This window comes from Petaurus breviceps, unplaced genomic scaffold (assembly GCF_028583685.1).
Source record: "Petaurus breviceps papuanus isolate PSGF00001 unplaced genomic scaffold, PetGlider_PUasm1.0 90491, whole genome shotgun sequence".
In the NCBI taxonomy this organism is placed as follows: domain Eukaryota; kingdom Metazoa; phylum Chordata; class Mammalia; order Diprotodontia; family Petauridae; genus Petaurus; species Petaurus breviceps.
The window spans coordinates 4,049,784-4,063,250 of record NW_027187263.1 but is presented as its reverse complement, the minus strand read 5'-3'; the positions used below and the strand labels follow the sequence as shown (position 1 = coordinate 4,063,250).

The 13,467-nt window shown below is 37.0% G+C and overlaps 1 long non-coding RNA gene across 1 annotated transcript in view; it reads right to left on the bottom strand.

The window, feature by feature from the left end:
* Positions 1-6,376: 6,376 nt before the first annotated feature.
* Positions 6,377-13,467, bottom strand: part of LOC138141791 (uncharacterized) — a 53,691-nt gene continuing 46,600 nt past the window's right edge. Inside the window, exons 3-4 of the long non-coding RNA XR_011163268.1 lie at positions 8,596-8,695; positions 6,377-6,860 (exon numbers count right to left, since the gene is read on the bottom strand). This is a non-coding gene — a long non-coding RNA (uncharacterized lncRNA). The remainder of the gene's footprint in view (positions 6,861-8,595; positions 8,696-13,467) is intronic.

Sequence of the window (13,467 nt, the reverse complement as noted above, 5' to 3'; positions counted from 1 at the left end):
TTTTGTATAACTTATAATAACAATTAAACTTACATTCTAATTCTAAGCTTCATAATAATCTAATATATAAAGTATTTCAACCATATCCCTCAATCACTGAATCACTGACCCATAAGGAAGCTTTGAAATTTTTAAAAATGTTCATGTGTATTCAGTGTTACCAGATTTTTGTGTAGAGCCAAAATGTCAGACTCATTGTGTCCACTTTGCTGCTTAAATTTTTGTTGCTAATGTGCCCAGCTCTTTGTCAGTTTTAGATTAGAAGCTCATGAAAAGTGTATTGTTTTTTCTTACACCAAAGGGTCAAACAGAATGTATTCATGTGATAATTAAATTTAGAGTTAGAAGGTCAATCAGTTTCCCTCTCTTTTGGGGGGAAAATGAAGCACAAAAGGGATTAGTGATTTACCCAATGTCACTTAAGTCGGTAAGTAGCAAAACTGGGACTTGGACTCTGGAAGTTAGATTACAAATCCATCAGTCTTTCTAGTGTAATTTTCCATACATAGAGTATAACAAGTTTGCATGGGCATTCATATAAAACTACTTACACCTTTCTAGAGATAGAGAATTCATCTTTTTAAGATCAATATCTATCCCACACCCATAACACTTCTATTTTCATAAAAATACACTTGATAATGCTTTCTATCAACTTTTCTATGCTAATACTAAAACTAACAAATAAACCAATGAATCATTTTTTTTTTGCTTTTTGGAGGGCAATTGTGGTTAAGTGACTTGCCCAAGGTCACACAGCTAGTTTTTGTGTTAAGTGTCTGAGGCTGAATTTGAACTCAAGTCATCCTGACTCCAGCACTGGTGCTCTATTCACTATGCTACCTAGCCACCCCTAAACCAATGAATCAAAAGTACCCAGGATATAAGCCTAGTCACTCTTCACAATTAGTTGTTATAACATCTAGGGATATATGAGGTAAAGTGACCTTTTTCTTACTCTCAAAGATATACCTTGTTCACTAATACCAAGTGGTATGTAACAGTTTCTATCCCCAGATCAACAGTTAAAAATCTCTTGTGTCACTTACAGGGACCAGTTTGTCTGTAGTGTGCCCTAGAATGCCAGCCCAGGCTGTCCTGTCTGATGTGTACTTAGTCTCTTCCCTCCCACTTAGTCCAAATCCTAGGTTTCTGACTTTGACTGGTTTACTAAGAATCCATTGCCTGACTGTTCCTTCCTGATTTGTCTAATATTTTGAAAGATAAATCTGGCCTGATGAGTCAAAATCTGTTTCCTTCTACTCTTCCCTGATATGTTCACTACCCTATTCACTATAGCAGCTATAGCAAACATTCTCATCTCTCCTGAAACCTTCCACAGTATCCCTCCTCCCACCCTTTGCTAAGGACCTCACCTTATACTATACTGAAAAGAAAAATAGAGGCCATTTGCTAAGAATTCCCTCTCCCCCTCTTCTTTTTACTTCAGTCAGTACTCTTATCCCCACTATCTTCTCCTTTACTCTGATCCCAGGTAAAATGTTTCTTCTCCTTATCAAGGTCAACCCTAATCCCATCCCTTTCTATTTTTTCTAGCAGATTCCCTCTGTTATAATGTCAACTCCATTTCCAATCTTTTATTTCTCTCTACCTCCTGATTCCTTTCTGGCTGACTACAGACACATCTATTTCTCTCACATTAAACAAAAACCCAAACAAGTCTCATTTGATTTGGTCTTTTCCTTTACTTATCATTCTATATTTCTCTTCCCCTTCTTGAAAAAGCCATTTATACATTTCCTCTTCTCTCATTGTATTAACCTTATGCAACCTTTTGACTTCATTCTATGTAAAATACCTTCTTTTCCTAAGTTATTAATGCCAAATCTAATGTTTTTTTTTTTTTCTCAATTCTTTTCCTTCTTGATCTTTCAAGTTTCTGACAATTTTGATCACCTCCTCTTGGATACTCTCTCATCTCTAGGTTCTCAAGACTCTGCTCTTTCTTGGTTCTCCTCCTTAACAGCTCCTTCTCAATCTCCTCAGATAGTTCTTCATCTATATAACTCCCTCCTACTGTGGGTATCCTCCAAGTTGTCTGTTCTAGGTCCATTTTCTTTTCCCTCTATTGCACTCAGCAACCTATCACAACTTGATGATCTCTTCAGTTCCCATGGATTTAATTATTATCTCTATTCAGATGATTCTTAAATCTATATACCAGCCTTAATCACTCTGTTAATTACCAGTCCTACATCACCACTTTCTTTTGTACATTTTAAAAGCAGCATGTCCAAAACAGAACTCATTATTTTGTTCCTGAACCTTCCCCTCTTCCAAACTTCCCTATGTGCCCTACTTCCAAAACTGGTGACTACTGTTGAGGCAATGAAATATCCCAGTAACCAAAGTTCTCAACATAATCACCATCACTATCCTACTTTTACTCATTCCACATAGCCAAAGAATTGCCAAATAGTGTCCTTTCTTCCTTCATAAATCTATGCATCCTCTTCTCTCTTTTTATAGTCACCATCCTAGTTCAGTCTTTTGTAATCTCTCACCTGAATTCTTGCAAAAGCCTTGTGATCAGTTTTCCTGCTTCATCTCTCCCCACTCCACTCCATTCTTCATTTAGCTGGTGATGTATCTCCTTAAAGCACAGGCCTCACCATGTCGCCTACACTCCCACACCCTACCACTGCCCCCTTTTCAATAACCTCTTGTTGCTCCCTGTTCCTCCAGGATCAAATATAAAATGTACTCTTTAAATTTGAAAGATCTTTACAACTTGGCCCTTTCCTACATTCCAATTTTCTTGCCCCCCCCCCCAATAGTGGCATTTTATCCAGCAACAGCAGACTTTGGTTGTCTCTCTCACTCCATCTTAGTCATTCTGACTCAGTGAGTTTTCACTGGCCATCTACCATACCTGGAATATTTTCCCTTCTCCCCTCTGCTACTTAGCCTTCTTAGTTAACTTCAAGTCCCAACGAAAATACCCCTTTCTTCAGGAGATCTTTCCCCATCTTACCTTCCATGCCAACCCTTCCCCCAATGCCTTCCCTCCAAGATTACCTCCCATTTATGCTAATTATATTTTGTATGTATGTGGTTATTTATAGGTTGTCTCCCATATTAGAATAAAAGCTCCTTGATGGCAGAGGCTTATTTTTGTCCTTCTTTTTATTCCCAATACTTAGCACAATGTGTGACCTGTAGAAAACTATGGTTGCCTGTTGACTGACTGGCTCCTTGTGAACTGAATAGGTCTCACATGCCCCTTCCTTTACTAGCTGATCTTTTTTTTTTAAGCAATTGGGGTTAAGTAACTTGCTCAAGGTTACACGGCCAGGTGTTTATGGGTGGGTGCTAAGTATCTGAGCCCGGATTTGATCCCAGGTCTCCCGACTCTGGGGCCAGCGCTCTTACTCACTGCACCACCTGGCCACCCCTACTAGCTGATCTTCCTAGATAATGATGTGCTAACTGCAAAACTTACCTGCCTTGTTCTTTTTTAAAGTTTTGACCCTATCTGGATTGCCGTGTTTCACAGTCACCCAAAAGGCTTCATCTCTTTGATAAGCATCAGCCTGTTAGTCTGAATTAGAATTCACTTCAGAAAGTCATCAAAGTAGATTAAAGAATGTTCATATCTCTTTTTACTGCAGCACAACATATAATTGGAATGGGCTAGAACCCAATAGAACTGGGTTCTTTTCACGTAATGGTCCCCTTTGACGGTCTGATAAAGCCTATGGAACCCTTTTAAGAATACTGTTTTTAAATAGATAGGATTACAAAGAAACCGATTATATTGAAATAAATATGCAGTTTTTCCACTCAAGTTTAGAGATTTCTTAAAATTGATCTACAGCACCACCATCCCTTTCCCTGTTAAGGATCTTAGCACCAGATTAAGAACCTCTCTACTATATTGACTTACTGTGTCAGGACAGGTTGAAACCTCATCACCTGATAAAATGTCTGGAACATAGTTGTCATTTATTTAATGTTTTTGAAATTCAATTGAGTGCAAGAAGATTCTAGCTATAAGTAATAAAAAATAAAAACTAAGCAAAAAAGGATGAAATTTCTGGTGAACCTGACAAAATGTAGAAGTGCACTCAGGAAAAGTGTTAGCATCAGAAGTATATAGAAGTAACTAAACTGTGAAAGTCTTTGCAGGCTAACAAAAATAAGATGCTGTGGGGCAGACACAGATTAATAAATAAACAGATAGATAGATAGATAGATAGATAGATAGATAGATAGATAGATAGATAGATAGATGGATGGATGGAAAGATAGATGATAGATCTAAAAAAAAAACAGCCAAGCAAGTTATCATTAAGCATCAGAGAGAGTAGATATCATGGTAGATGAATGAGTATACAGCAGTATTCGAGATGTCTGAGAGTCCCTGGGAAGATTATCAAGAGTGAGAAAGGTTCCAGTCCCAAGCATAATATCACTTCCTTTTTTAATGGACATCCTCACTCTGGTCAATTACCAAAAATTTTACTGTATATTTTTGCTGTATATTTAGAGAATGTTATTAGCCTTGATGTGCCTAACTTATTTTGCTTACCAGAGCACTTTTCCTTCTACCCATTTGTCTTTTTTAAAAAAACAAACCTGTAATTTCATACAGGTACAAATTAAGCATTAAGGAGCTTCTTTTACCAATAAGATCTATATCTTTTCTGCAACTTAGAATCTTAAAATAGGATTCTTAATCTGGAATATATATGCATATATGTATGTAATACACATATATATGCATATATACATATGAGTGTATATGATACATGCATATATTTATATAGGTATATGTATGTTTATACATGTATCTGTGTGTATATATGCATTTATGTTTGTGTATATTCTAAATATTCACATATTCTTAAATAATATATACATATATTTCAATATAATTTGACCCTTTGTAATTCTAGGTTATTTTATCTCATATATTTAAAATCACTATTCTAAGAAGGGGTCTGTGGGTCTATAAATTTCACTAGATTGTCAAAGTAGCCTATGATCTATGGAAAGATTAGGCATTCTGTTTAGAGTTTTGCCTGGGGCACTAAAATGTTTAAGGACTTGCCCAGTGTCACAGAGCATTTCAAAGGTAGGACTTTGTAATGGTAATATAATTTTGATTTTGAAGATCCCTTTGTGTTTGCAAAAGTAGCAGGTACTTAACACTTAGGAACTGATCAAGCCTCTGATGGGGGAAACAGAAGGTATGAACTCTTGTCTCCTGTTAACTAATGTAACAGGAAGGGTTTGGTAATAGGAAGGGGTTGGTCAAAGAAAGTAGGTAATACTATGTACATAAGAAAAGCCCAGAGAGGCACAGTCAGGATTTCCTTGAGACCTAGATCTGGTGGCAGAGCAGATACAGAAGAATGAAGAACTGAGTCCTGAGAACTTATGGTGGTGGAGCTTCTTCTGAACAGGAGCCCAGGAGCCCAGAACCCAGAGCCAGAAGGCCAGGAGCCCCGGAGCCCAGGAGCCAGGAGCCCAGATGATTGAAACATGACCAGGATTCTAAGACTTTGTTTGTGGCTTGGTTGAGCCTTGAATTCCTTGGAGCAGAAATGGTGAAGGAGCTGACATGGACCAAACCCTGTGAACGCCAGTGTGGAGCAGGACCTCCCCAGAGAGCTGGTCAAGGAACTGGAGCTGTCTACTTTTGAACCCAGGTAGAATTGGGGACCATGGAAGGGGATCCAGGGAATCTGAGAACAGGCCCCAAGTCAAGATGGAGAAAAGACCTCTCCTTGGGTACTGAGTAATTATGGAATTATAATTTACTAGTGACCTAAAGGGTGGAGGGTTTTGTGTATGATACTTAGTAAGACTTTGCTGAATAAGTGACTGATTTGTGCTTTGAGTACTTTGACTATTGTTACTGATTAGTGACTAATTGAGTTAATCAAGACTTTGCCCCAAGAGTGGAAGACTTTGACTGTGTACTTTGATACTACTGATAAGTGACTGATTGAATTAACTTAAGAGTGACTATTTTACTTTGAGACTATGCTATGAATATTATATTGGGATTTTCTGTGAAACATTGAAATACAGTGAATGCTGTATTTTAAATTATGCTGCACCTTGATTTTCCATGGATGTTTTGCTTTTGTTATGGAATAAATAGAGTGATCACTATAATGAGTAATCAGAACCTTAAAAAAGCTGTTCACAGTTCTTCTGGAAAGCTTCTGTGCATGGAATTACAGACTTGTGTTCAGGTCTTCTGTACCTGAGACCAACTCTCTCAACAATGCTCCTCAGTGTCCTAACTTGAGACTTTGGAATAAAGACTTCTTTATCATTAATGGAAACTCTCTATTAATCATTCTTTCAATAAGTATCTTTTAAGTAACTAATATGTACCAAGCACTGTGATAGGTACTGTATATACAAAGGAAAAACAAAAAGGTCCCTTTCCTCAGGAAGTTTGCATTCTACTAGGAGAAAATGACTTGCATACAGAAAACCAAATTTTGAAAAATACTTAACAACAACAAAGTAATTTGCAGGAGACAATGCACTAATAACTTGGGGGATCAAAATAGATTCCCTGAACATTGAGGAACTTGAACTTTGAAGGAACTTTAGGATTTTACCTGACATATTTCATTCTATGTTTAAAGTTTTTTTTTATATTTTATAATTGAAATTAAAACTCTGAAACAATAATAATTGGAAAAGACCACTCCTTTAGGAATCATAACAGAACTCACATGGAACAAGTAGACCCATTAATCTGAGCTGGGAAAAGCATGAACTCATTGAACTCAAGACTAGCCCACCATTTCAGATCTATAGATGAGTTAAAAGGTAAAGTCTTCCATTACACAATCAGGAACTTAATGGGAGATCTAAGAGAAGAAATGAGACAGAGAAAGATGGGAAGTTAGTTTCTAGGTTTTTGTTAAACAATCTCACTAAAACTTCATAAGCCAAATGAAACTTAGATAAACTTTTGACTTTGTCAACAGTATATGCTAAGCTGTTCCCAATAACCTATAAATGCACAGATTTCTTCTCCCAAAGTGACATGTATATGGAAAAAAAGTTTGCCAGGGTCTTATGAGCTTGGATGACAGCATACCTGAAATAATAAGAGAAGGTTCAGAGGATATTTGTTGCTAAAGGCAAACATAGCTATTGATAACATTGTGGCACAGCCCTACCACTGAGTAACCTTTTGGAATTTTGTCACATCCATGACCTCCTCTAGATATACATGTTTAAGACTCTCATCTCAGACAGAATTGCTAGAACTGCATCACTGTGATACCAGGAGACCTTGCCTCGCTTTCGTTGGTTACTTATATTATCATACAATCCTATTTAAATAGTTTTAAAGAGTTTTATTGCTAGTAGCTCTTTTTTTAGTGGCTTAATGTAAAATTAAGGATGGGGGAAGAGTCAAGGTGTATGTTATCATTTTTTCTTACATAATTTGTTTTATTTCAACCAAATTTTTTCTTCTTTACTAAATGGCTGAACCATGATGAGTGGTAAAGATAGATGTTCTCGATTAAGATTCAAAGATGTGTGAGGGTAATAGAAAACACATTGGCTTAGTGTCAGAAGATGTGGATTTGAATCCTACTTCTTAGAACTTGTATAACTTTGGATAAGCCACTTGACCTCTCTCTCCCTAGTTTCCTTATCTGTAAGGTAGATAGTTTTACTATTGGGTCATCCAACTCTAAATTCTATCGCCAAGATTCTTCCTTTGATTATTTTGCTTCTGGTTGATAAATGTCTTTCAAAATTGAACATATATTCCAAAACATAAGCAATAAGGAATTGAACAGAGCATCAAATATTGCTTTCCCTGAACTACTGAATTTATTTAAACTTAGAAAATGCTCTGTAATCTGCATGAATTCTCTTAGCCTTGTTGTTAAGCAACATTTCTGGTTTGTGTATCTTAATATTTTTCACTTTATTTCTTTTTAAAACACAAGGGGTTAAAGTCAAAATGGCACATGTCTGCAAATGGCCAAGAATAAAAGTATATGAGATGAACTGTATCCCCTACTCTTGATGCAAAAGGTGACATTTTATGGTAGGGATTCCCTCAGCAATCATTTAAAAATGAAATTTATAAAGTACCAATCTATCTTAAAATAGATTATTTTTTTCTAGACTTCTGAACTTGCTTTAAAGATCCAATATAACTCCAGAATCCCCATTGACATTTAGTAAAATCATAGGGATGGAAAAAACACACATATATACACAGAGACACCCTGATTCCCCAAAAGATTGTAGAAGAAGCTGCAAAGTTCAATCCATGCCACTCTTTAAAAATTTAGAACAAGTTTGCTTCTAAGGCTCAGTGCATTTTGGAATAACTTTGTGTTAGCTACAAATAACAATCTTTTCAAACCCTAGCAACCAGGCCCTGCTTTAGAAGAGTCTTTGAAGAGGTCCTTTCACTGGTTCTGCCCCGCCTCCTTCAACACCCAAGTTAGGTCTCTGCTATCCCAATTTAAAACAAAAACAAAACTAAACAAAAAACAAACTTCTAAAAAAATTATTTAGTTCATTGCCTCAAATTTTTTGTAGTGTATGAAACTCAAATGTACATTTTCTCACCTGCTTAACATGCAAGCTTTGGAACATAATCCCTCAGGAAACAACAGGTTTATTGATTACGAAGTCTCCAGCAGGGCTTTCTTGCCAGTGTGTGTCTTTTCTGCAAAGAAGAGGAGGGGGAAATAGTGATTTGGAAATGAGCCACCTTTATTTTAAGTTCCTCAGTCAACATGTTACCACAGCAACCAAGGTTCTTGCTCTCCTTGCAAAAGACAGATTTCTGTGCCTCAATCATGATTCAGAAACTGAAAGAAGGAAAAGGGACAGGAGCAATGAAAATTCGTCATTTCATTATTTGAAATGTGAATTGCTCTAAGTTGGCACTAAGCCACAGGTCTTACCCACAGTGTCCTTCAACATTTATTCAAACCCTTTAGGGCTGCAATACTTCATTTCCATTAATTAAATAATTACACCAAACTCCATCTCAAGATAACATTCAGTTGAATTCATGCATTCCCCAAACAGTAATTCAATCTAGCAGAAACTCATATTATTATGCAATGAAGTGAGAATGATAGTGTTTATTTCATTACTCAGGAGTGGGGAAGTCCGGAAGTGAGGAAAAAGTGATGAGGAGCTTAAGAAGGACTACACAGAGAGGGATAAGAATTTACTTATAAAACAGATCAATTACCTTGATAAATGCACATAATAAGAAATCTAGAATTTTATATTAGAAATTCTGTTGTTGTTTGTTTTTTGTTTTTTTTTCCTTTAGACTCTTGGAGGAGACTATATGGTTTCATAATCTCCATTATGTTTCCCTGAGCTTAACCACCTTTAGAAATTTTTTTAAATGTGTGAATTTACAAAAGATATAAAGAGAAAACAGTGCCACTAAAGGGGGAAAAACTATGTAACATTAGACACATTTCTCTTATGCTTTTAAGTGCAATTAAATTCATGTCATTCCAAACCATTTAATTCATAATTCAGTCCAGTTCAATCAGTTAGTCAATAGAATACAGTCAATTCAACAAGGATTTGCAAACTGCTATCTACAAACCATTATACTTGGTGGGGAGGGGGGTGGAGATGCTTTCAAAGACAAGTTAGAAATTTGCTTCATTGAGCTTCCAGTCTAGCAGAAGAAATAAAAGGAACCCAAATCATAGTAATATGAAGTATAATCATGTAGTAGATGCTATCCAATACCAGAGGGTGCTATGAGAATTAGCCAACCTGCCTGCTACTTTGGGCCAGGATTCTAGGGTAATTAATGGTCAATAATCCCTTAGGTCAGCCCTGTATTGGCTTCACTAGGCTCTGTACTTCATCTAGGGTTGTGTTTGTGTTGGAACAAATCAAATCACTCAGCTCATTTGTCCTTACTTACTTAGACTCTCCTATTTACTCTTTTAGCCATGCCTCTTATTTTTATCTCTACCATGCTTGTTACTTCATAAAAAGTCTTAATCAAAGTGGTAACATAGGTACAAGGAGATTATATCAAAGAAATTATTGCATACCTCATGACCTGCAACTTCCCATGCTTCCATACATATTTGGGTGGAACTCTGAATTGTCGAATTATTTTAAGGGAAAAAAGTCACTATTTTATTTTTACCCTTTTATCTGGAGATTTCATTGCTAACCATAAACTGCAAGGTCAATGGCAGAAAGAAATTTCCTGTATACAAAATAATCATGCCAACACTTTGTATGGTAGCCAAAAAAATGCAAAGCAAAACAAAACAAAACAAAACCTGGGTGCTCATTTATTGGGAAGTAGTTCAATAAAGCATGTTTCATGAATAGAATGTATTATTGAGTCGTTGAAATGATGAGAATGAAAAATTCAGTAAAAGTTGGGAGGACCTGTGCAAACTGATGCAAAACAAAGTTAGCAGAACTTGGAAAATGACATACAGTTAAGATTAGTTATTACATTGATGATAATGAAAAGATGAGAAGAGATCAATGTAATAACTAATCTTAACTGTAGAAGACTGACATTTAAACATCCTTTCCTCCTCCGAGGTGGAAGGTAGATTACTAGAGATAGAGAATGAGGCATGTGACTGACAATGTCAGTCTAAACTATTTTCATTTAATCCCCACTCCAATCCCCAAGTAGGGAAGAAAAAATCCACCTCTTTTTAGATTAGTCCCCAAGTCCACACACTGCCTGCTGCCATTGCAGCATGTGACGAAGTTGTGGTCATTGAAGGGAATCAGCATTTCCTTTTTTCATTCCGGATCTCAAGACAAAGAATGGAAAGCGTTAGTCATTTATACACAACAATCAATGGATGCTAGAGTTCTTGTTCATCCCTCTAAAGCAAAAGTTCTTGGACTTTTAGGAACCAAAGACCCCTTTGAGATTCTAGTGAAGTCCATGAACCCCTTCGCAGAATAATATTTTTCAATGCATAAAATAAAAGACATAAGATTATGAAGAAAATCAGTTATGTTGAAATAAAGCTATCAAAATCTATTTTTAAAAAAACACAAATTTATAAATTCTCATATCATGAGTTCAACAAGATGGAGGACTAGATATTTTCTCTGACCTCATAGCTATTCAAATGCTTTCTACAAAAATTCAATTATGCACCAAAGATAAAGTAACTTAAACTAGCTACATGACTTAGGACACCTAGAATGAAAAATGTCAATGAACTGATGCCTATCCTGAGCTCTTGCAGCATCACCTTTCCCACCACTATCAGCAATAAGGATATGTGAGCAGGTCCAAAGACTCCACCACAAGACTGCAATAAAACCCACCCTGACGGACTGGTCACCTCTTGCTCTTTCCAGTGCCACGAGAATCTATGCCCCAGGCTACAAAAGTTGATGAGGACAGCAATAGCAACAGATTGATTGCAGAAAGACCCTAAGAGACATCTTTCTAAATGTACACAAGGAGACAGAGGTGAAGGCAAAAATCAGTCTGGGTTAACAGTGGACAGGTGAGCCTGAAAAATTATGAACAGAACTTAGTGACACTGCCTAGAGGTGAATCCTTTTCTGGGGTGGGGGAGGGCAAGGGGGGGAGGAGAGGGAAGGAGGAAGTGAAAAGTGTTTGGAAACATATTACAAAATGGGAAGGGGGCTAAAAAGAAGAGGGAAACGGGGATACAGGAAAATTCGTGATGTTCCCAGGTCAAATAGAGGGTTAACAATAAGGGGAAAACACTCTTTGGTCTCTCAGTAAGAGAAGAATTTGCAGAGGATGGGATAAGGAGGAGCTTGTAAGGACTGAGAAGGTAAGGACAAGAGGAAAGTGTTGGTGAGAGGAGTTTCTATTGATGAATACTCCTATGGATGAAGAGGCATTCTGTGAAAGAAGATGGGGACCTTATGCTGAGTGTTTTCGGGTGCTTGAAAAGTCACTTTTTCTACGGGCAGAATTTGAGGCAATTGGCACCAAGGGAGTGGGAGGACATGGCCCAAGACAGGAGATTTTGAGGTAAATGAAGAAAGACAGAACTGGGGAAGGTTATAGATCAGTGGTGAGCTGCATAATCAAGGACGTGGGAGAAGGGATATTGCTGTGGAATAATGTCTTCTCTGTCACCTTCAGAAATTTGCATATTCTGGAAGTGAGGAACAAAGGAACAGGAGTATTTGAGGGTCAAGTTCTGTAAAGCAGTGGCAGAAAATGCCTTTGGGGTGATAACAGGAAGAATGCCAACATTTCTGAGGAAGTTTCCTCACTGGGTACAAAGTCAGGGCAGGAGTGGGAGGAAGTTATTCTGATACCCACTATTTCTCCACCCTTCATCTTGAAAAATCCTATACCCAGAGAAATATTGTGCTTCACAGATTCACCCCTGGGAAAACCTCGAGGATTTAGCCCCAAGGTCTTATGGAAATGTTTTATGGAGGGAATAATAATCAAATCTCCTAACAGATCTATTACAATTAGGTATTAAAACATCTCAATAAGGAAGGAAGCTCAGAGATTATATCAATTTTTTTTTGCCTCCTGGAGGGCAATTAGGGTTAAGTAACTAGAGATTATATCTATTAAAACAAACAAACAAACAAACATACCTGACCAAGATCTCCATCTATAGTATCTCAAATAAATTGTTGTCTAGTCTCTAAAAACTTTCAAGAATTGGAAAATTCATTCCCTATTAAGGCAACCTATTCTACATTTGTACAACTCTAACTTACAGGAAACATTTCCTTATATCAAGTCAGAACTTGCCCTTCTACAACTTCCACCCGTAGTCGTGCTGTTTGGGGAGAAATGGAATAAGTCAAGCTAGCCTCATTGATTTTTCCTAACAGTAACTCTTCAGATATGCATGGAGAAAACAATATATTACCTTCAACTCTTTTCTCCAGGCAAAATATTCCAAACTTTTAAGATCAATCCTCATGCTGGGGTGGCCAGGTAGCACAGCGAGTAAGAGCACCAGCCCCAGAGTCGGGATGACCTGGGATCAAATCCGGGCTCAGATACTTAGCACCACACCCAGAAATAACTGGCCGTATAACCTTGAGCAAGTTACTTAATGACAATTGCTTAAAAAAAAAAGATCAATCCTCATGGTTTCAAGTCTCCTACTTTGTATTACAGATCATCAATTTATTTCCTAAAATGTGGTAGCAGAATTGCATACAATATTCTAAGTGTGACCTAACCAAGACAAAACAAAGTTTAATATAATCATTGCTCCCCTTGTTCTAAGATGCTGTTACTACTTACATAGCCTAAGATCATGTTAGGTTTTTTGTTTGTTTATTTGTTTTGTGCTGTCATGTCATAGTTTTGGTTCACACTAAACATTTATCTATCTATGTCTTCCCCATCCTACTTATCCTCTATTTGTACAGTTAATTTTTGGAACACAAGAGAAGGACTGCACACTAGTCCCTATGAAGCTTAATCAGATTAAGTTCAGCACATAT